A 22839-nucleotide genomic window follows, 5' to 3' on the forward strand; every position below is an offset into this window, starting at 1 on the left:
CCAGAGCCCAGCTCCGAAATGGGAAACGTCCAGCGACTGCTCCCACACCAAAGGCGCCAGGACTGAAAGCTCTTGCTGGCCCTCTCCTTCCCTAGGCAGCCCTTCCACAGCCCCACAAACTCTGGCACTCAAAGTTTCCCTACCCTCGCTAACTCCAAACATGCCTCTCTCGGCTTCGCCAGAGCCCAGCTCCGAAATGGGAAACGTCCAGCGACTGCTCCCACACGAAAGGCGCCAGGACTGAAAGCTCTTGCTGGCCCTCACCTTCCCTAGGCAGCCCTTCCACAGCCCCACAAGCACAGGCACTCGGAGCTTCCCTACCCTCGCTATCGCCAAACATGCTCTCTCTCAGCTTCGCCAGAGCCCAGCTCCGAAAAGGGAAACGTCCAGCGACTGCTCCCACACGAAAGGCGCCAGGACTGAAAGCTCTTGCTGGCCCTCACCTTCCCTAGGCAGCCCTTCCACAGCCCCACAAGCACAGGCACTCGGAGCTTCCCTACCCTCGCTATCGCCAAACATGCCTCTCTCTCGGCTTCGCCAGAGCCCAGCTCCGAAATGGGAAACGTCCAGCGACTGCTCCCACACCAAAGGCGCCAGGACTGAAAGCTCTTGCTGGCCCTCACCTTCCCTAGGCAGCCCTTCCACAGCCCCACAAGCACAGACACTCAAAGTTTCCCTACCCTCGCTAACTCCAAACATGCCTCTCTCGGCTTCGCCAGAGCCCAGCTCCAAAATGGGAAACGTCCAGCGACTGCTCCCACACCAAAGGCGCCAGGACTGAAAGCTCTTGCTGGCCCTCACCTTCCCTAGGCAGCCCTTCCACAGCCCAACACACTCTGGCACTCGGAGCTTCCCTACCCTCGCTATCGCCAAACATGCCTCTCTCTCGGCTTCGCCAGAGCCCAGCTCCGAAATGGGAAACGTCCAGCGACTGCTCCCACACCAAAGGCGCCAGGACTGAAAGCTCTTGCTGGCCCTCTCCTTCCCTAGGCAGCCCTTCCACAGCCCCACAAGCACAGGCACTCGGAGCTTCCCTACCCTCGCTAACTCCAAACATGCCTCTCTCTCGGCTTCGCCAGAGCCCAGCTCCGAAATGGGAAACGTCCAGCGACTGCTCCCACACCAAAGGCGCCAGGACTGAAAGCTCTTGCTGGCCCTCACCTTCCCTAGGCAGCCCTTCCACAGCCCTACAAGCACAGGCACTCGGAGCTTCCCTACCCTCGCTATCGCCAAACATGCCTCTCTCTCGGCTTCGCCAGAGCCCAGCTCTGAAATGGGAAACGTCCTGCGACTGCTCCCACACCAAAGGCGCCAGGACTGAAAGCTCTTGCTGGCCCTCACCTTCCCTAGGCAGCCCTTCCACAGCCCCACAAGCACAGGCACTCGGAGCTTCCCTACCCTCGCTAACTCCAAACATGCTCTCTCTCAGCTTCGCCAGAGCCAAGCTCCGAAATGGGAAACGTCCAGCGACTGCTCCCACACGAAAGGCGCCAGGACTGAAAGCTCTTGCTGGCCCTCACCTTCCCTAGGCAGCCCTTCCACAGCCCCACAAACACAGGCACTCAGAGCTTCCCTACCCTCGCTATCGCCAAACATGCCTCTCTCTCGGCTTCGCCAGAGCCGAGCTCCGAAATGGGAAACGTCCAGCGACTGCTCCCACACCAAAGGCGCCAGGACTGAAAGCTCTTGCTGGCCCTCACCTTCCCTAGGCAGCCCTTCCACAGCCCCACAAACTCTGACACTCGGAGCTTCCCTACCCTCGCTATCTCCAAACATGCCTCTCTCAGCTTCGCCAGAGCCCAGCTCCGAAATGGGAAACGTCCAGCGACTGCTCCCACACGAAAGGCGCCAGGACTGAAAGCTCTTGCTGGCCCTCACCTTCCCTAGGCAGCCCTTCCACAGCCCCACACACTCTGGCACTCGGAGCTTCCCTACCCTCGCTATCGCCAAACATGCCTCTCTCTCGGCTTCGCCAGAGCCCAGCTCCGAAATGGGAAACGTCCAGCGACTGCTCCCACACGAAAGGCGCCAGGACTGAAAGCTCTTGCTGGCCCTCTCCTTCCCTAGGCAGCCCTTCCACAGCCCCACAAACTCTGGCACTCACAGTTTCCCTACCCTCGCTAACTCCAAACATGCCTCTCTCTCGGCTTCGCCAGAGCCCAGCTCTGAAATGGGAAACGTCCTGCGACTGCTCCCACACCAAAGGCGCCAGGACTGAAAGCTCTTGCTGGCCCTCACCTTCCCTAGGCAGCCCTTCCACAGCCCCACAAGCACAGGCACTCGGAGCTTCCCTACCCTCGCTAACTCCAAACATGCTCTCTCTCAGCTTCGCCAGAGCCCAGCTCCGAAATGGGAAACGTCCAGCGACTGCTCCCACACGAAAGGCGCCAGGACTGAAAGCTCTTGCTGGCCCTCACCTTCCCTAGGCAGCCCTTCCACAGCCCCACAAACACAGGCACTCGGAGCTTCCCTACCCTCGCTATCGCCAAACATGCCTCTCTCTCGGCTTCGCCAGAGCCGAGCTCCGAAATGGGAAACGTCCAGCGACTGCTCCCACACCAAAGGCGCCAGGACTGAAAGCTCTTGCTGGCCCTCACCTTCCCTAGGCAGCCCTTCCACAGCCCCACACACTCTGGCACTCGGAGCTTCCCTACCCTCGCTATCGCCAAACATGCCTCTCTCTCGGCTTCGCCAGAGCCCAGCTCCGAAATGGGAAACGTCCTGCGACTGCTCCCACACCAAAGGCGCCAGGACTGAAAGCTCTTGCTGGCCCTCTCCTTCCCTAGGCAGCCCTTCCACAGCCCCACAAACTCTGGCACTCAAAGTTTCCCTACCCTCGCTAACTCCAAACATGCCTCTCTCTCGGCTTCGCCAGAGCCCAGCTCCGAAATGGGAAACGTCCAGCGACTGCTCCCACACGAAAGGCGCCAGGACTGAAAGCTCTTGCTGGCCCTCACCTTCCCTAGGCAGCCCTTCCACAGCCCCACAAGCACAGGCACTCGGAGCTTCCCTACCCTCGCTATCGCCAAACATGCCTCTCTCTCGGCTTCGCCAGAGCCCAGCTCCGAAATGGGAAACGTCCAGCGACTGCTCCCACACCAAAGGCGCCAGGACTGAAAGCTCTTGCTGGCCCTCACCTTCCCTAGGCAGCCCTTCCACAGCCCCACAAGCACAGGCACTCGGAGCTTCCCTACCCTCGCTATCGCCAAACATGCCTCTCTCTCAGCTTCGCCAGAGCCCAGCTCCGAAAAGGGAAACGTCCAGCGACTGCTCCCACACGAAAGGCGCCAGGACTGAAAGCTCTTGCTGGCCCTCACCTTCCCTAGGCAGCCCTTCCACAGCCCCACAAGCACAGGCACTCGGAGCTTCCCTACCCTCGCTATCGCCAAACATGCCTCTCTCTCGGCTTCGCCAGAGCCCAGCTCCGAAATGGGAAACGTCCAGCGACTGCTCCCACACCAAAGGCGCCAGGACTGAAAGCTCTTGCTGGCCCTCACCTTCCCTAGGCAGCCCTTCCACAGCCCCACAAGCACAGACACTCAAAGTTTCCCTACCCTCGCTAATTCCAAACATGCCTCTCTCGGCTTCGCCAGAGCCCAGCTCCAAAATGGGAAACGTCCAGCGACTGCTCCCACACCAAAGGCGCCAGGACTGAAAGCTCTTGCTGGCCCTCACCTTCCCTAGGCAGCCCTTCCACAGCCCAACACACTCTGGCACTCGGAGCTTCCCTACCCTCGCTAACTCCAAACATGCCTCTCTCTCGGCTTCGCCAGAGCCCAGCTCCGAAATGGGAAACGTCCAGCGACTGCTCCCACACCAAAGGCGCCAGGACTGAAAGCTCTTGCTGGCCCTCACCTTCCCTAGGCAGCCCTTCCACAGCCCCACAAGCACAGGCACTCGGAGCTTCCCTACCCTCGCTATCGCCAAACATGCCTCTCTCTCGGCTTCGCCAGAGCCCAGCTCTGAAATGGGAAACGTCCTGCGACTGCTCCCACACCAAAGGCGCCAGGACTGAAAGTTCTTGCTGGCCCTCACCTTCCCTAGGCAGCCCTTCCACAGCCCCACAAGCACAGGCACTCGGAGCTTCCCTACCCTCGCTAACTCCAAACATGCTCTCTCTCAGCTTCGCCAGAGCCCAGCTCCGAAATGGGAAACGTCCAGCGACTGCTCCCACACGAAAGGCGCCAGGACTGAAAGCTCTTGCTGGCCCTCACCTTCCCTAGGCAGCCCTTCCACAGCCCCACAAACACAGGCACTCGGAGCTTCCCTACCCTCGCTATCGCCAAACATGCCTCTCTCTCGGCTTCGCCAGAGCCCAGCTCCGAAATGGGAAACGTCCAGCGACTGCTCCCACACCAAAGGCGCCAGGACTGAAAGCTCTTGCTGGCCCTCACCTTCCCTAGGCAGCCCTTCCACAGCCCCACAAACTCTGACACTCGGAGCTTCCCTACCCTCGCTATCTCCAAACATGCCTCTCTCAGCTTCGCCAGAGCCCAGCTCCGAAATGGGAAACGTCCAGCGACTGCTCCCACACGAAAGGCGCCAGGACTGAAAGCTCTTGCTGGCCCTCACCTTCCCTAGGCAGCCCTTCCACAGCCCCACACACTCTGGCACTCGGAGCTTCCCTACCCTCACTATCGCTAAACATGCCTCTCTCTCGGCTTCGCCAGAGCCCAGCTCCGAAATGGGAAACGTCCAGCGACTGCTCCCACACCAAAGGCGCCAGGACTGAAAGCTCTTGCTGGCCCTCTCCTTCCCTAGGCAGCCCTTCCACAGCCCCACAAACTCTGGCACTCAAAGTTTCCCTACCCTCGCTAACTCCAAACATGCCTCTCTCTCGGCTTCGCCAGAGCCCAGCTCCAAAATGGGAAACGTCCAGCGACTGCTCCCACACCAAAGGCGCCAGGAGTGAAAGCTCTTGCTGGCCCTCATCTTCCCTAGGCAGCCCTTCCACAGCCCCACAAGCACAGGCACTCGGAGCTTCCCTACCCTCGCTAACTCCAAACATGCCTCTCTCTCGGCTTCGCCAGAGCCCAGCTCCGAAATGGGAAACGTCCAGCGACTGCTCCCACACCAAAGGCGCCAGGACTGAAAGCTCTTGCTGGCCCTCTCCTTCCCTAGGCAGCCCTTCCACAGCCCCACACACTCTGGCACTCGGAGCTTCCCTACCCTCGCAATCGCCAAACATGCCTCTCTCGGCTTTGCCAGAGCCCAGCTCCGAAATGGGAAACGTCCAGCGACTGCTCCCACACCAAAGGCGCCAGGACTGAAAGCTCTTGCTGGCCCTCACCTTCCCTAGGCAGCCCTTCCACAGCCCCACAAGCACAGGCACTCGGAGCTTCCCTACCCTCGGTAACTCCAAACATGCCTCTCTCTCGGCTTCGCCAGAGCCCAGCTCCGAAATGGGAAACGTCCTGCAACTGCTCCCACACCAAAGGCGCCAGGACTGAAAGCTCTTGCTGGCCCTCACCTTCCCTAGGCAGCCCTTCCACAGCCCCACACACTCTGGCACTCGGAGCTTCCCTACCCTCGCTATCGCCAAACATGCTCTCTCTCAGCTTCGCCAGAGCCCAGCTCCAAAATGGGAAACGTCCAGCGACTGCTCCCACACCAAAGGCGCCAGGACTGAAAGCTCTTGCTGGCCCTCACCTTCCCTAGGCAGCCCTTCCACAGCCCCACAAGCACAGGCACTCGGAGCTTCCCTACCCTCGCTATCGCCAAACATGCCTCTCTCTCGGCTTCGCCAGAGCCCAGCTCCGAAATGGGAAACGTCCAGCGACTGCTCCCACACCAAAAGCGCCAGGACTGAAAGCTCTTGCTGGCCCTCTCCTTCCCTAGGCAGCCCTTCCACAGCCCCACAAACTCTGGCACTCAAAGTTTCCCTACCCTCGCTAACTCCAAACATGCCTCTCTCTCGGCTTCGCCAGAGCCCAGCTCCAAAATGGGAAACGTCCAGCGACTGCTCCCACACCAAAGGCGCCAGGACTGAAAGCTCTTGCTGGCCCTCTCCTTCCCTAGGCAGCCCTTCCACAGCCCCACAAGCACAGGCACTCGGAGCTTCCCTACCCTCGCAATCGCCAAACATGCCTCTCTCTCGGCTTCGCCAGAGCCCAGCTCCGAAATGGGAAACGTCCAGCGACTGCTCCCACACCAAAGGCGCCAGGATTGAAAGCTCTTGCTGGCCCTCACCTTCCCTAGGCAGCCCTTCCACAGCCCCACAAGCACAGGCACTCGGAGCTTCCCTACCCTCGCTATCTCCAAACATGCCTCTCTCTCGGCTTCGCCAGAGCCCAGCTCCGAAATGGGAAACGTCCTGCGACTGCTCCCACACCAAAGGCGCCAGGACTGAAAGCTCTTGCTGGCCCTCACCTTCCCTAGGCAGCCCTTCCACAGCCCCACACACTCTGGCACTCGGAGCTTCCCTACCCTCGCTATCGCCAAACATGCCTCTCTCTCGGCTTCGCCAGAGCCCAGCTCCGAAATGGGAAACGTCCAGCGACTGCTCCCACACCAAAGGCGCCAGGACTGAAAGCTCTTGCTGGCCCTCACCTTCCCTAGGCAGCCCTTCCACAGCCCCACACACTCTGACACTCGGAGCTTCCCTACCCTCGCTATCTCCAAACATGCCTCTCTCTCGGCTTCGCCAGAGCCCAGCTCCGAAATGGGAAACGTCCAGCGACTGCTCCCACACCAAAGGCGCCAGGACTGAAAGCTCTTGCTGGCCCTCACCTTCCCTAGGCAGCCCTTCCACAGCCCAAGCACAGGCACTCGGAGCTTCCCTACCCTCTCTATCGCCAAACATGCTCTCTCTCGGCTTCGCCAGAGCCCAGCTCCGAAATGGGAAACGTCCAGCGACTGCTCCCACACCAAAGGCGCCAGGACTGAAAGCTCTTGCTGGCCCTCACCTTCCCTAGGCAGCCCTTCCACAGCCCAACACACTCTGGCACTCGGAGCTTCCCTACCCTCGCTATCGCCAAACATGCCTCTCTCTCGGCTTCGCCAGAGCCCAGCTCCGAAATGGGAAACGTCCAGCGACTGCTCCCACACCAAAGGCGCCAGGACTGAAAGCTCTTGCTGGCCCTCTCCTTCCCTAGGCAGCCCTTCCACAGCCCCACAAGCACAGGCACTCGGAGCTTCCCTACCCTCGCTAACTCCAAACATGCCTCTCTCTCGGCTTCGCCAGAGCCCAGCTCCGAAATGGGAAACGTCCAGCGACTGCTCCCACACCAAAGGCGCCAGGACTGAAAGCTCTTGCTGGCCCTCACCTTCCCTAGGCAGCCCTTCCACAGCCCTACAAGCACAGGCACTCGGAGCTTCCCTACCCTCGCTATCGCCAAACATGCCTCTCTCTCGGCTTCGCCAGAGCCCAGCTCTGAAATGGGAAACGTCCTGCGACTGCTCCCACACCAAAGGCGCCAGGACTGAAAGCTCTTGCTGGCCCTCACCTTCCCTAGGCAGCCCTTCCACAGCCCCACAAGCACAGGCACTCGGAGCTTCCCTACCCTCGCTAACTCCAAACATGCTCTCTCTCAGCTTCGCCAGAGCCAAGCTCCGAAATGGGAAACGTCCAGCGACTGCTCCCACACGAAAGGCGCCAGGACTGAAAGCTCTTGCTGGCCCTCACCTTCCCTAGGCAGCCCTTCCACAGCCCCACAAACACAGGCACTCGGAGCTTCCCTACCCTCGCTATCGCCAAACATGCCTCTCTCTCGGCTTCGCCAGAGCCGAGCTCCGAAATGGGAAACGTCCAGCGACTGCTCCCACACCAAAGGCGCCAGGACTGAAAGCTCTTGCTGGCCCTCACCTTCCCTAGGCAGCCCTTCCACAGCCCCACAAACTCTGACACTCGGAGCTTCCCTACCCTCGCTATCTCCAAACATGCCTCTCTCAGCTTCGCCAGAGCCCAGCTCCGAAATGGGAAACGTCCAGCGACTGCTCCCACACGAAAGGCGCCAGGACTGAAAGCTCTTGCTGGCCCTCACCTTCCCTAGGCAGCCCTTCCACAGCCCCACAAACTCTGGCACTCAAAGTTTCCCTACCCTCGCTAACTCCAAACATGCCTCTCTCGGCTTCGCCAGAGCCCAGCTCCGAAATGGGAAACGTCCAGCGACTGCTCCCACACGAAAGGCGCCAGGACTGAAAGCTCTTGCTGGCCCTCACCTTCCCTAGGCAGCCCTTCCACAGCCCCACAAGCACAGGCACTCGGAGCTTCCCTACCCTCGCTATCGCCAAACATGCCTCTCTCTCAGCTTCGCCAGAGCCCAGCTCCGAAAAGGGAAACGTCCAGCGACTGCTCCCACACCAAAGGCGCCAGGACTGAAAGCTCTTGCTGGCCCTCACCTTCCCTAGGCAGCCCTTCCACAGCCCCACAAGCACAGGCACTCGGAGCTTCCCTACCCTCGCTATCGCCAAACATGCCTCTCTCTCGGCTTCGCCAGAGCCCAGCTCTGAAATGGGAAACGTCCTGCGACTGCTCCCACACCAAAGGCGCCAGGACTGAAAGCTCTTGCTGGCCCTCACCTTCCCTAGGCAGCCCTTCCACAGCCCCACAAGCACAGGCACTCGGAGCTTCCCTACCCTCGCTAACTCCAAACATGCTCTCTCTCAGCTTCGCCAGAGCCCAGCTCCGAAATGGGAAACGTCCAGCGACTGCTCCCACACGAAAGGCGCCAGGACTGAAAGCTCTTGCTGGCCCTCACCTTCCCTAGGCAGCCCTTCCACAGCCCCACAAACACAGGCACTCGGAGCTTCCCTACCCTCGCTATCGCCAAACATGCCTCTCTCTCGGCTTCGCCAGAGCCGAGCTCCGAAATGGGAAACGTCCAGCGACTGCTCCCACACCAAAGGCGCCAGGACTGAAAGCTCTTGCTGGCCCTCACCTTCCCTAGGCAGCCCTTCCACAGCCCCACAAACTCTGACACTCGGAGCTTCCCTACCCTCGCTAACTCCAAACATGCCTCTCTCAGCTTCGCCAGAGCCCAGCTCCGAAATGGGAAACGTCCAGCGACTGCTCCCACACGAAAGGCGCCAGGACTGAAAGCTCTTGCTGGCCCTCACCTTCCCTAGGCAGCCCTTCCACAGCCCCACACACTCTGGCACTCGGAGCTTCCCTACCCTCGCTATCGCCAAACATGCCTCTCTCTCGGCTTCGCCAGAGCCCAGCTCCGAAATGGGAAACGTCCTGCGACTGCTCCCACACCAAAGGCGCCAGGACTGAAAGCTCTTGCTGGCCCTCTCCTTCCCTAGGCAGCCCTTCCACAGCCCCACAAACTCTGGCACTCAAAGTTTCCCTACCCTCGCTAACTCCAAACATGCCTCTCTCTCGGCTTCGCCAGAGCCCAGCTCCGAAATGGGAAACGTCCAGCGACTGCTCCCACACGAAAGGCGCCAGGACTGAAAGCTCTTGCTGGCCCTCACCTTCCCTAGGCAGCCCTTCCACAGCCCCACAAGCACAGGCACTCGGAGCTTCCCTACCCTCTCTATCGCCAAACATGCTCTCTCTCGGCTTCGCCAGAGCCCAGCTCCGAAATGGGAAACGTCCAGCGACTGCTCCCACACCAAAGGCGCCAGGACTGAAAGCTCTTGCTGGCCCTCACCTTCCCTAGGCAGCCCTTCCACAGCCCAACACACTCTGGCACTCGGAGCTTCCCTACCCTCGCTATCGCCAAACATGCCTCTCTCTCGGCTTCGCCAGAGCCCAGCTCCGAAATGGGAAACGTCCAGCGACTGCTCCCACACCAAAGGCGCCAGGACTGAAAGCTCTTGCTGGCCCTCTCCTTCCCTAGGCAGCCCTTCCACAGCCCCACAAGCACAGGCACTCGGAGCTTCCCTACCCTCGCTAACTCCAAACATGCCTCTCTCTCGGCTTCGCCAGAGCCCAGCTCCGAAATGGGAAACGTCCAGCGACTGCTCCCACACCAAAGGCGCCAGGACTGAAAGCTCTTGCTGGCCCTCACCTTCCCTAGGCAGCCCTTCCACAGCCCTACAAGCACAGGCACTCGGAGCTTCCCTACCCTCGCTATCGCCAAACATGCCTCTCTCTCGGCTTCGCCAGAGCCCAGCTCTGAAATGGGAAACGTCCTGCGACTGCTCCCACACCAAAGGCGCCAGGACTGAAAGCTCTTGCTGGCCCTCACCTTCCCTAGGCAGCCCTTCCACAGCCCCACAAGCACAGGCACTCGGAGCTTCCCTACCCTCGCTAACTCCAAACATGCTCTCTCTCAGCTTCGCCAGAGCCAAGCTCCGAAATGGGAAACGTCCAGCGACTGCTCCCACACGAAAGGCGCCAGGACTGAAAGCTCTTGCTGGCCCTCACCTTCCCTAGGCAGCCCTTCCACAGCCCCACAAACACAGGCACTCGGAGCTTCCCTACCCTCGCTATCGCCAAACATGCCTCTCTCTCGGCTTCGCCAGAGCCGAGCTCCGAAATGGGAAACGTCCAGCGACTGCTCCCACACCAAAGGCGCCAGGACTGAAAGCTCTTGCTGGCCCTCACCTTCCCTAGGCAGCCCTTCCACAGCCCCACAAACTCTGACACTCGGAGCTTCCCTACCCTCGCTATCTCCAAACATGCCTCTCTCAGCTTCGCCAGAGCCCAGCTCCGAAATGGGAAACGTCCAGCGACTGCTCCCACACGAAAGGCGCCAGGACTGAAAGCTCTTGCTGGCCCTCACCTTCCCTAGGCAGCCCTTCCACAGCCCCACAAGCACAGGCACTCGGAGCTTCCCTACCCTCGCTATCGCCAAACATGCCTCTCTCTCGGCTTCGCCAGAGCCCAGCTCCGAAATGGGAAACGTCCAGCGACTGCTCCCACACCAAAGGCGCCAGGACTGAAAGCTCTTGCTGGCCCTCTCCTTCCCTAGGCAGCCCTTACACAGCCCCACAAACTCTGGCACTCAAAGTTTCCCTACCCTCGCTAACTCCAAACATGCCTCTCTCGGCTTCGCCAGAGCCCAGCTCCGAAATGGGAAACGTCCAGCGACTGCTCCCACACGAAAGGCGCCAGGACTGAAAGCTCTTGCTGGCCCTCACCTTCCCTAGGCAGCCCTTCCACAGCCCCACAAGCACAGGCACTCGGAGCTTCCCTACCCTCTCTATCGCCAAACATGCCTCTCTCTCAGCTTCGCCAGAGCCCAGCTCCGAAAAGGGAAACGTCCAGCGACTGCTCCCACACCAAAGGCGCCAGGACTGAAAGCTCTTGCTGGCCCTCACCTTCCCTAGGCAGCCCTTCCACAGCCCCACAAGCACAGGCACTCGGAGCTTCCCTACCCTCGCTATCGCCAAACATGCCTCTCTCTCGGCTTCGCCAGAGCCCAGCTCTGAAATGGGAAACGTCCTGCGACTGCTCCCACACCAAAGGCGCCAGGACTGAAAGCTCTTGCTGGCCCTCACCTTCCCTAGGCAGCCCTTCCACAGCCCCACAAGCACAGGCACTCGGAGCTTCCCTACCCTCGCTAACTCCAAACATGCTCTCTCTCAGCTTCGCCAGAGCCCAGCTCCGAAATGGGAAACGTCCAGCGACTGCTCCCACACGAAAGGCGCCAGGACTGAAAGCTCTTGCTGGCCCTCACCTTCCCTAGGCAGCCCTTCCACAGCCCCACAAACACAGGCACTCGGAGCTTCCCTACCCTCGCTATCGCCAAACATGCCTCTCTCTCGGCTTCGCCAGAGCCGAGCTCCGAAATGGGAAACGTCCAGCGACTGCTCCCACACCAAAGGCGCCAGGACTGAAAGCTCTTGCTGGCCCTCACCTTCCCTAGGCAGCCCTTCCACAGCCCCACAAACTCTGACACTCGGAGCTTCCCTACCCTCGCTAACTCCAAACATGCCTCTCTCAGCTTCGCCAGAGCCCAGCTCCGAAATGGGAAACGTCCAGCGACTGCTCCCACACGAAAGGCGCCAGGACTGAAAGCTCTTGCTGGCCCTCACCTTCCCTAGGCAGCCCTTCCACAGCCCCACACACTCTGGCACTCGGAGCTTCCCTACCCTCGCTATCGCCAAACATGCCTCTCTCTCGGCTTCGCCAGAGCCCAGCTCCGAAATGGGAAACGTCCTGCGACTGCTCCCACACCAAAGGCGCCAGGACTGAAAGCTCTTGCTGGCCCTCTCCTTCCCTAGGCAGCCCTTCCACAGCCCCACAAACTCTGGCACTCAAAGTTTCCCTACCCTCGCTAACTCCAAACATGCCTCTCTCTCGGCTTCGCCAGAGCCCAGCTCCGAAATGGGAAACGTCCAGCGACTGCTCCCACACGAAAGGCGCCAGGACTGAAAGCTCTTGCTGGCCCTCACCTTCCCTAGGCAGCCCTTCCACAGCCCCACAAGCACAGGCACTCGGAGCTTCCCTACCCTCGCTATCGCCAAACATGCTCTCTCTCGGCTTCGCCAGAGCCCAGCTCCGAAATGGGAAACGTCCAGCGACTGCTCCCACACCAAAGGCGCCAGGACTGAAAGCTCTTGCTGGCCCTCACCTTCCCTAGGCAGCCCTTCCACAGCCCAACACACTCTGGCACTCGGAGCTTCCCTACCCTCGCTATCGCCAAACATGCCTCTCTCTCGGCTTCGCCAGAGCCCAGCTCCGAAATGGGAAACGTCCAGCGACTGCTCCCACACCAAAGGCGCCAGGACTGAAAGCTCTTGCTGGCCCTCTCCTTCCCTAGGCAGCCCTTCCACAGCCCCACAAGCACAGGCACTCGGAGCTTCCCTACCCTCGCTAACTCCAAACATGCCTCTCTCTCGGCTTCGCCAGAGCCCAGCTCCGAAATGGGAAACGTCCAGCGACTGCTCCCACACCAAAGGCGCCAGGACTGAAAGCTCTTGCTGGCCCTCACCTTCCCTAGGCAGCCCTTCCACAGCCCTACAAGCACAGGCACTCGGAGCTTCCCTACCCTCGCTATCGCCAAACATGCCTCTCTCTCGGCTTCGCCAGAGCCCAGCTCTGAAATGGGAAACGTCCTGCGACTGCTCCCACACCAAAGGCGCCAGGACTGAAAGCTCTTGCTGGCCCTCACCTTCCCTAGGCAGCCCTTCCACAGCCCCACAAGCACAGGCACTCGGAGCTTCCCTACCCTCGCTAACTCCAAACATGCTCTCTCTCAGCTTCGCCAGAGCCAAGCTCCGAAATGGGAAACGTCCAGCGACTGCTCCCACACGAAAGGCGCCAGGACTGAAAGCTCTTGCTGGCCCTCACCTTCCCTAGGCAGCCCTTCCACAGCCCCACAAACACAGGCACTCGGAGCTTCCCTACCCTCGCTATCGCCAAACATGCCTCTCTCTCGGCTTCGCCAGAGCCGAGCTCCGAAATGGGAAACGTCCTGCGACTGCTCCCACACCAAAGGCGCCAGGACTGAAAGCTCTTGCTGGCCCTCACCTTCCCTAGGCAGCCCTTCCACAGCCCCACAAACTCTGACACTCGGAGCTTCCCTACCCTCGCTATCTCCAAACATGCCTCTCTCAGCTTCGCCAGAGCCCAGCTCCGAAATGGGAAACGTCCAGCGACTGCTCCCACACGAAAGGCGCCAGGACTGAAAGCTCTTGCTGGCCCTCACCTTCCCTAGGCAGCCCTTCCACAGCCCCACAAGCACAGGCACTCGGAGCTTCCCTACCCTCGCTATCGCCAAACATGCCTCTCTCTCGGCTTCGCCAGAGCCCAGCTCTGAAATGGGAAACGTCCAGCGACTGCTCCCACACCAAAGGCGCCAGGACTGAAAGCTCTTGCTGGCCCTCTCCTTCCCTAGGCAGCCCTTACACAGCCCCACAAACTCTGGCACTCAAAGTTTCCCTACCCTCGCTAACTCCAAACATGCCTCTCTCGGCTTCGCCAGAGCCCAGCTCCGAAATGGGAAACGTCCAGCGACTGCTCCCACACGAAAGGCGCCAGGACTGAAAGCTCTTGCTGGCCCTCACCTTCCCTAGGCAGCCCTTCCACAGCCCCACAAGCACAGGCACTCGGAGCTTCCCTACCCTCGCTATCGCCAAACATGCCTCTCTCTCAGCTTCGCCAGAGCCCAGCTCCGAAAAGGGAAACGTCCAGCGACTGCTCCCACACCAAAGGCGCCAGGACTGAAAGCTCTTGCTGGCCCTCACCTTCCCTAGGCAGCCCTTCCACAGCCCCACAAGCACAGGCACTCGGAGCTTCCCTACCCTCGCTATCGCCAAACATGCCTCTCTCTCGGCTTCGCCAGAGCCCAGCTCTGAAATGGGAAACGTCCTGCGACTGCTCCCACACCAAAGGCGCCAGGACTGAAAGCTCTTGCTGGCCCTCACCTTCCCTAGGCAGCCCTTCCACAGCCCCACAAGCACAGGCACTCGGAGCTTCCCTACCCTCGCTAACTCCAAACATGCTCTCTCTCAGCTTCGCCAGAGCCCAGCTCCGAAATGGGAAACGTCCAGCGACTGCTCCCACACGAAAGGCGCCAGGACTGAAAGCTCTTGCTGGCCCTCACCTTCCCTAGGCAGCCCTTCCACAGCCCCACAAACACAGGCACTCGGAGCTTCCCTACCCTCGCTATCGCCAAACATGCCTCTCTCTCGGCTTCGCCAGAGCCGAGCTCCGAAATGGGAAACGTCCAGCGACTGCTCCCACACCAAAGGCGCCAGGACTGAAAGCTCTTGCTGGCCCTCACCTTCCCTAGGCAGCCCTTCCACAGCCCCACAAACTCTGACACTCGGAGCTTCCCTACCCTCGCTAACTCCAAACATGCCTCTCTCAGCTTCGCCAGAGCCCAGCTCCGAAATGGGAAACGTCCAGCGACTGCTCCCACACGAAAGGCGCCAGGACTGAAAGCTCTTGCTGGCCCTCACCTTCCCTAGGCAGCCCTTCCACAGCCCCACACACTCTGGCACTCGGAGCTTCCCTACCCTCGCTATCGCCAAACATGCCTCTCTCTCGGCTTCGCCAGAGCCCAGCTCCGAAATGGGAAACGTCCTGCGACTGCTCCCACACCAAAGGCGCCAGGACTGAAAGCTCTTGCTGGCCCTCTCCTTCCCTAGGCAGCCCTTCCACAGCCCCACAAACTCTGGCACTCAAAGTTTCCCTACCCTCGCTAACTCCAAACATGCCTCTCTCTCGGCTTCGCCAGAGCCCAGCTCCAAAATGGGAAACGTCCAGCGACTGCTCCCACACGAAAGGCGCCAGGACTGAAAGCTCTTGCTGGCCCTCACCTTCCCTAGGCAGCCCTTCCACAGCCCCACAAGCACAGGCACTCGGAGCTTCCCTACCCTCGCTATCGCCAAACATGCCTCTCTCTCGGCTTCGCCAGAGCCCAGCTCCGAAATGGGAAACGTCCAGCGACTGCTCCCACACCAAAGGCGCCAGGACTGAAAGCTCTTGCTGGCCCTCACCTTCCCTAGGCAGCCCTTCCACAGCCCCACAAGCACAGGCACTCGGAGCTTCCCTACCCTCGCTATCGCCAAACATGCCTCTCTCTCAGCTTCGCCAGAGCCCAGCTCCGAAAAGGGAAACGTCCAGCGACTGCTCCCACACGAAAGGCGCCAGGACTGAAAGCTCTTGCTGGCCCTCACCTTCCCTAGGCAGCCCTTCCACAGCCCCACAAGCACAGGCACTCGGAGCTTCCCTACCCTCGCTATCGCCAAACATGCCTCTCTCTCGGCTTCGCCAGAGCCCAGCTCCGAAATGGGAAACGTCCAGCGACTGCTCCCACACCAAAGGCGCCAGGACTGAAAGCTCTTGCTGGCCCTCACCTTCCCTAGGCAGCCCTTCCACAGCCCCACAAGCACAGACACTCAAAGTTTCCCTACCCTCGCTAATTCCAAACATGCCTCTCTCGGCTTCGCCAGAGCCCAGCTCCAAAATGGGAAACGTCCAGCGACTGCTCCCACACCAAAGGCGCCAGGACTGAAAGCTCTTGCTGGCCCTCACCTTCCCTAGGCAGCCCTTCCACAGCCCAACACACTCTGGCACTCGGAGCTTCCCTACCCTCGCTAACTCCAAACATGCCTCTCTCTCGGCTTCGCCAGAGCCCAGCTCCGAAATGGGAAACGTCCAGCGACTGCTCCCACACCAAAGGCGCCAGGACTGAAAGCTCTTGCTGGCCCTCACCTTCCCTAGGCAGCCCTTCCACAGCCCCACAAGCACAGGCACTCGGAGCTTCCCTACCCTCGCTATCGCCAAACATGCCTCTCTCTCGGCTTCGCCAGAGCCCAGCTCTGAAATGGGAAACGTCCAGCGACTGCTCCCACACCAAAGGCGCCAGGACTGAAAGTTCTTGCTGGCCCTCACCTTCCCTAGGCAGCCCTTCCACAGCCCCACAAGCACAGGCACTCGGAGCTTCCCTACCCTCGCTAACTCCAAACATGCTCTCTCTCAGCTTCGCCAGAGCCCAGCTCCGAAATGGGAAACGTCCAGCGACTGCTCCCACACGAAAGGCGCCAGGACTGAAAGCTCTTGCTGGCCCTCACCTTCCCTAGGCAGCCCTTCCACAGCCCCACAAACACAGGCACTCGGAGCTTCCCTACCCTCGCTATCGCCAAACATGCCTCTCTCTCGGCTTCGCCAGAGCCCAGCTCCGAAATGGGAAACGTCCAGCGACTGCTCCCACACCAAAGGCGCCAGGACTGAAAGCTCTTGCTGGCCCTCACCTTCCCTAGGCAGCCCTTCCACAGCCCCACAAGCACAGGCACTCGGAGCTTCCCTACCCTCTCTATCGCCAAACATGCTCTCTCTCAGCTTCGCCAGAGCCCAGCTCCGAAATGGGAAACGTCCAGCGACTGCTCCCACACGAAAGGCGCCAGGACTGAAAGCTCTTGCTGGCCCTCACCTTCCCTAGGCAGCCCTTCCACAGCCCCACACACTCTGGCACTCGGAGCTTCCCTACCCTCACTATCGCTAAACATGCCTCTCTCTCGGCTTCGCCAGAGCCCAGCTCCGAAATGGGAAACGTCCAGCGACTGCTCCCACACCAAAGGCGCCAGGACTGAAAGCTCTTGCTGGCCCTCTCCTTCCCTAGGCAGCCCTTCCACAGCCCCACAAACTCTGGCACTCAAAGTTTCCCTACCCTCGCTAACTCCAAACATGCCTCTCTCTCGGCTTCGCCAGAGCCCAGCTCCAAAATGGGAAACGTCCAGCGACTGCTCCCACACCAAAGGCGCCAGGAGTGAAAGCTCTTGCTGGCCCTCATCTTCCCTAGGCAGCCCTTCCACAGCCCCACAAGCACAGGCACTCGGAGCTTCCCTACCCTCGCTAACTCCAAACATGCCTCTCTCTCGGCTTCGCCAGAGCCCAGCTCCGAAATGGGAAACGTCCAGCGACTGCTCCCACACCAAAGGCGCCAGGACTGAAAGCTCTTGCTGGCCCTCTCCTTCCCTAGGCAGCCCTTCCACAGCCCCACACACTCTGGCACTCGGAGCTTCCCTACCCTCGCAATCGCCAAACATGCCTCTCTCGGCTTTGCCAGAGCCCAGCTCCGAAATGGGAAACGTCCAGCGACTGCTCCCACACCAAAGGCGCCAGGACTGAAAGCTCTTGCTGGCCCTCACCTTCCCTAGGCAGCCCTTCCACAGCCCCACACACTCTGGCACTCGGAGCTTCCCTACCCTCGCTAACTCCAAACATGCCTCTCTCTCGGCTTCGCCAGAGCCCAGCTCCGAAATGGGAAACGTCCAGCGACTGCTCCCACACCAAAGGCGCCAGGACTGAAAGCTCTTGCTGGCCCTCACCTTCCCTAGGCAGCCCTTCCACAGCCCCACAAGCACAGGCACTCGGAGCTTCCCTACCCTCGGTAACTCCAAACATGCCTCTCTCTCGGCTTCGCCAGAGCCCAGCTCCGAAATGGGAAACGTCCTGCAACTGCTCCCACACCAAAGGCGCCAGGACTGAAAGCTCTTGCTGGCCCTCACCTTCCCTAGGCAGCCCTTCCACAGCCCCACAAGCACAGACACTCAAAGTTTCCCTATCCTCTCTAACTCCAAACATGCCTCTCTCGGCTTCGCCAGAGCCCAGCTCCGAAATGGGAAACGTCCAGCGACTGCTCCCACACGAAAGGCGCCAGGACTGAAAGCTCTTGCTGGCCCTCACCTTCCCTAGGCAGCCCTTCCACAGCCCCACACACTCTGGCACTCGGAGCTTCCCTACCCTCGCTATCGCCAAACATGCTCTCTCTCAGCTTCGCCAGAGCCCAGCTCCAAAATGGGAAACGTCCAGCGACTGCTCCCACACCAAAGGCGCCAGGACTGAAAGCTCTTGCTGGCCCTCACCTTCCCTAGGCAGCCCTTCCACAGCCCCACAAGCACAGGCACTCGGAGCTTCCCTACCCTCGCTATCGCCAAACATGCCTCTCTCTCGGCTTCGCCAGAGCCCAGCTCCAAAATGGGAAACGTCCAGCGACTGCTCCCACACCAAAGGCGCCAGGACTGAAAGCTCTTGCTGGCCCTCACCTTCCCTAGGCAGCCCTTCCACAGCCCCACACACTCTGGCACTCGGAGCTTCCCTACCCTCGCTATCGCCAAACATGCCTCTCTCGGCTTCGCAGAGCCCAGCTCCGAAATGGGAAACGTCCAGCGACTGCTCCCACACCAAAGGCGCCAGGACTGAAAGCTCTTGCTGGCCCTCTCCTTCCCTAGGCAGCCCTTCCACAGCCCCACAAGCACAGGCACTCGGAGCTTCCCTACCCTCGCAATCGCCAAACATGCCTCTCTCTCGGCTTCGCCAGAGCCCAGCTCCGAAATGGGAAACGTCCAGCGACTGCTCCCACACCAAAGGCGCCAGGATTGAAAGCTCTTGCTGGCCCTCACCTTCCCTAGGCAGCCCTTCCACAGCCCCACAAGCACAGGCACTCGGAGCTTCCCTACCCTCGCTATCTCCAAACATGCCTCTCTCTCGGCTTCGCCAGAGCCCAGCTCCGAAATGGGAAACGTCCTGCGACTGCTCCCACACCAAAGGCGCCAGGACTGAAAGCTCTTGCTGGCCCTCTCCTTCCCTAGGCAGCCCTTCCACAGCCCCACAAGCACAGGCACTCGGAGCTTCCCTACCCTCGCTAACTCCAAACATGCCTCTCTCTCGGCTTAGCCAGAGCCCAGCTCCGAAATGGGAAACGTCCTGCGACTGCTCCCACACCAAAGGCGCCAGGACTGAAAGCTCTTGCTGGCCCTCACCTTCCCTAGGCAGCCCTTCCACAGCCCCACACACTCTGGCACTCGGAGCTTCCCTACCCTCGCTATCGCCAAACATGCCTCTCTCTCGGCTTCGCCAGAGCCCAGCTCCGAAATGGGAAACGTCCAGCGACTGCTCCCACACCAAAGGCGCCAGGACTGAAAGCTCTTGCTGGCCCTCACCTTCCCTAGGCAGCCCTTCCACAGCCCCACACACTCTGACACTCGGAGCTTCCCTACCCTCGCTATCTCCAAACATGCCTCTCTCTCGGCTTCGCCAGAGCCCAGCTCCGAAATGGGAAACGTCCAGCGACTGCTCCCACACCAAAGGCGCCAGGACTGAAAGCTCTTGCTGGCCCTCACCTTCCCTAGGCAGCCCTTCCACAGCCCAAGCACAGGCACTCGGAGCTTCCCTACCCTCTCTATCGCCAAACATGCTCTCTCTCGGCTTCGCCAGAGCCCAGCTCCGAAATGGGAAACGTCCAGCGACTGCTCCCACACCAAAGGCGCCAGGACTGAAAGCTCTTGCTGGCCCTCACCTTCCCTAGGCAGCCCTTCCACAGCCCCACACACTCTGGCACTCGGAGCTTCCCTACCCTCGCAATCGCCAAACATGCCTCTCTCTCGGCTTCGCCAGAGCCCAGCTCCGAAATGGGAAACGTCCAGCGACTGCTCCCACACCAAAGGCGCCAGGACTGAAAGCTCTTGCTGGCCCTCACCTTCCCTAGGCAGCCCTTCCACAGCCCCACAAACTCTGGCACTCAAAGTTTCCCTACCCTCGCTAACTCCAAACATGCCTCTCTCTCGGCTTCGCCAGAGCCCAGCTCCAAAATGGGAAACGTCCAGCGACTGCTCCCACACCAAAGGCGCCAGGACTGAAAGCTCTTGCTGGCCCTCTCCTTCCCTAGGCAGCCCTTCCACAGCCCCACAAGCACAGGCACTCGGAGCTTCCCTACCCTCGCTATCTCCAAACATGCCTCTCTCGGCTTCGCAGAGCCCAGCTCCGAAATGGGAAACGTCCAGCGACTGCTCCCACACCAAAGGCGCCAGGACTGAAAGCTCTTGCTGGCCCTCTCCTTCCCTAGGCAGCCCTTCCACAGCCCCACACACTCTGACACTCGGAGCTTCCCTACCCTCGCTATCTCCAAACATGCCTCTCTCGGCTTCGCAGAGCCCAGCTCTGAAATGGGAAACGTCCAGCGACTGCTCCCACACCAAAGGCGCCAGGACTGAAAGCTCTTGCTGGCCCTCACCTTCCCTAGGCAGCCCTTCCACAGCCCCACACACTCTGGCACTCGGAGCTTCCCTACCCTCGCTATCTCCAAACATGCCTCTCTCGGCTTCGCAGAGCCCAGCTATGAAATGGGAAACGTCCAGCGACTGCTCCCACACCAAAGGCGCCAGGACTGAAAGCTCTTGCTGGCCCTCTCCTTCCCTAGGCAGCCCTTCCACAGCCCCACAAGCACAGGCACTCGGAGCTTCCCTACCCTCGCTATCGCCAAACATGCCTCTCTCTCGGCTTCGCCAGAGCCCAGCTCCGAAATGGGAAACGTCCAGCGACTGCTCCCACACCAAAGGCGCCAGGACTGAAAGCTCTTGCTGGCCCTCACCTTCCCTAGGCAGCCCTTCCACAGCCCCACACACTCTGGCACTCGGAGCTTCCCTACCCTCGCAATCGCCAAACATGCCTCTCTCTCGGCTTCGCCAGAGCCCAGCTCCGAAATGGGAAACGTCCAGCGACTGCTCCCACACCAAAGGCGCCAGGATTGAAAGCTCTTGCTGGCCCTCACCTTCCCTAGGCAGCCCTTCCACAGCCCCACAAGCACAGGCACTCGGAGCTTCCCTACCCTCGCTATCTCCAAACATGCCTCTCTCTCGGCTTCGCCAGAGCCCAGCTCCGAAATGGGAAACGTCCTGCGACTGCTCCCACACCAAAGGCGCCAGGACTGAAAGCTCTTGCTGGCCCTCTCCTTCCCTAGGCAGCCCTTCCACAGCCCCACAAACTCTGGCACTCAAAGTTTCCCTACCCTCGCTAACTCCAAACATGCCTCTCTCTCGGCTTCGCCAGAGCCCAGCTCCAAAATGGGAAACGTCCAGCGACTGCTCCCACACCAAAGGCGCCAGGACTGAAAGCTCTTGCTGGCCCTCTCCTTCCCTAGGCAGCCCTTCCACAGCCCCACAAGCACAGGCACTCGGAGCTTCCCTACCCTCGCTAACTCCAAACATGCCTCTCTCTCGGCTTCGCCAGAGCCCAGCTCCGAAATGGGAAACGTCCTGCGACTGCTCCCACACCAAAGGCGCCAGGACTGAAAGCTCTTGCTGGCCCTCTCCTTCCCTAGGCAGCCCTTCCACAGCCCCACACACTCTGGCACTCGGAGCTTCCCTACCCTCGCTATCGCCAAACATGCCTCTCTCGGCTTCGCCAGAGCCCAGCTCCGAAATGGGAAACGTCCAGCGACTGCTCCCACACCAAAGGCGCCAGGACTGAAAGCTCTTGCTGGCCCTCACCTTCCCTAGGCAGCCCTTCCACAGCCCCACAAGCACAGGCACTCGGAGCTTCCCTACCCTCGCTATCGCCAAACATGCCTCTCTCTCGGCTTCGCCAGAGCCCAGCTCCGAAATGGGAAACGTCCTGCAACTGCTCCCACACCAAAGGCGCCAGGACTGAAAGCTCTTGCTGGCCCTCACCTTCCCTAGGCAGCCCTTCCACAGCCCCACAAGCACAGACACTCAAAGTTTCCCTATCCTCGCTAACTCCAAACATGCCTCTCTCGGCTTCGCCAGAGCCCAGCTCCGAAATGGGAAACGTCCAGCGACTGCTCCCACACGAAAGGCGCCAGGACTGAAAGCTCTTGCTGGCCCTCACCTTCCCTAGGCAGCCCTTCCACAGCCCCACAAGCACAGGCACTCGGAGCTTCCCTACCCTCGCTATCGCCAAACATGCTCTCTCTCAGCTTCGCCAGAGCCCAGCTCCGAAATGGGAAACGTCCAGCGACTGCTCCCACACCAAAAGCGCCAGGACTGAAAGCTCTTGCTGGCCCTCTCCTTCCCTAGGCAGCCCTTCCACAGCCCCACACACTCTGACACTCGGAGCTTCCCTACCCTCGCTATCTCCAAACATGCCTCTCTCGGCTTCGCCAGAGCCCAGCTCCGAAATGGGAAACGTCCAGCGACTGCTCCCACACCAAAGGCGCCAGGACTGAAAGCTCTTGCTGGCCCTCACCTTCCCTAGGCAGCCCTTCCACAGCCCCACAAGCACAGGCACTCGGAGCTTCCCTACCCTCGCTATCGCCAAACATGCTCTCTCTCAGCTTCGCCAGAGCCCAGCTCCGAAATGGGAAACGTCCAGCGACTGCTCCCACACCAAAAGCGCCAGGACTGAAAGCTCTTGCTGGCCCTCTCCTTCCCTAGGCAGCCCTTCCACAGCCCCACAAACTCTGGCACTCAAAGTTTCCCTACCCTCGCTAACTCCAAACATGCCTCTCTCTCGGCTTCGCCAGAGCCCAGCTCCAAAATGGGAAACGTCCAGCGACTGCTCCCACACCAAAGGCGCCAGGACTGAAAGCTCTTGCTGGCCCTCACCTTCCCTAGGCAGCCCTTCCACAGCCCCACAAGCACAGGCACTCGGAGCTTCCCTACCCTCGCTATCTCCAAACATGCCTCTCTCGGCTTCGCAGAGCCCAGCTCCGAAATGGGAAACGTCCAGCGACTGCTCCCACACGAAAGGCGCCAGGA

The sequence above is a fragment of the Aptenodytes patagonicus genome, chromosome 5 (genome assembly GCF_965638725.1).
Source record: "Aptenodytes patagonicus chromosome 5, bAptPat1.pri.cur, whole genome shotgun sequence".
Taxonomy (NCBI): Eukaryota; Metazoa; Chordata; class Aves; order Sphenisciformes; family Spheniscidae; genus Aptenodytes; species Aptenodytes patagonicus.